The sequence below is a fragment of the Cetorhinus maximus genome, unplaced genomic scaffold (genome assembly GCF_964194155.1).
Source record: "Cetorhinus maximus unplaced genomic scaffold, sCetMax3.hap1.1 HAP1_SCAFFOLD_680, whole genome shotgun sequence".
In the NCBI taxonomy this organism is placed as follows: domain Eukaryota; kingdom Metazoa; phylum Chordata; class Chondrichthyes; order Lamniformes; family Cetorhinidae; genus Cetorhinus; species Cetorhinus maximus.
Window position 1 is genome coordinate 176,076 of NW_027596622.1, and position 1,425 is coordinate 177,500.

Sequence of the window (1,425 nt, forward strand, 5' to 3'; positions counted from 1 at the left end):
AGAATCTCACCACCAGCAAAATGTAACCAAGCTATATTTACAAAAATATTCCGATTAATCAAGTTCAAATTCCTTTTGTCTCCATGCTGGGTCATGTTTGAATTCTTGCTTCGCTCCAAGAATAGTTGCTCTTTTCACCACCAGCGATATTGGCTTGAAAAATGTACCAAGGTCAACTGTGAAGGAGCAGATGGGTTTTTAATCCGGCTTCTATGTCTTGTCTCTACTTTTTGCCTTCGACCGTGCCCTACAAATTGTAGCATTGAAATCAGTAGCACAAGACAATAAACGACACTAAACACAGAGGAAGTAACCCAGTGCTACATATCTCATCAGCAGGGATAAAAGGTTTTAGCAGTGATTTTCCTTGGATAATTTCAGTGTTAAACAGCCTCCCTGATGACCACACTATGTCTAAAGCTGCAACATTCCTTTAGCTCCACGTTGAGCACAAGACCCCATTGTGGTAAAGGAGTTGAAGCAAATGCTGGCAATAGCTGACAGATCGTTAAGGGGCTTATCAGCAATTAAATTGCTTGCTGGTGATCATTAAGGAGACTGCACACCATTTTGGTGGGTAACAATTAACTTATCAACCTGCACTAACCAGCGAGCAGATAAATATGTCATTGCTGAGGAGATCGAGTGTAACTCAAGTGAGTTACACACCACAGGATTCCTAGCCTCTGACCTGCTCTTGCAGCCACAGTATTTATATGGTTAGTCCAGTTCAGTTTCTGATCAATGGTAACCCCCAGGACATTGATAGTGGGGGATTCAGCGATGGCAATGCCATTGAATGTCAAGGGGTAACGATTAGATTCTTTTTTGTTGGAGTTGGCCTTTGCCTGGCACTTGTGTGGTACGAATGTTACTTGCTGAAGCCTGAATGTTGTCCAGGGAGAATCTAACCATCACCCCATGACATTCACCCCATTATCACTTCTGAATCCCCCACTATCAACATCCTGGGGATTACCATTGACCAGAAACTGAACTGGACTATCATAAAAATACTGTGGCTATAAGAGCTAGTCAGAGGCTGGGAATCCTGCGGTGAGTAACTCACCTCCTGACTCCCCAAAGCTTGTCCACCACCTGCACAGCACAAGTCAGGAGTGTGATGGAATACTCCCCATTTGCCTAGATGAGTGCAGTTCCAACAACACTCAAGAAGCTCAACACCAGCCAGGACAATACAGCCCACTTGATTGGCACCACATCCACCAACATTCACTCCCTCCACCACCAACACACAGTGGCAGCAGTGTGTACTTTCTACAAGATGCACTGCAGGAACTCACCAAATCTTCTAAGACAGCACCTTCCAAACCCACGACCACTACCATCTAGAAAGACAATGGCAGCTGTTAGGAAATAGAGATAGTTTAAGTAAATTATATGTGTATTTATGTGTATTAGGAA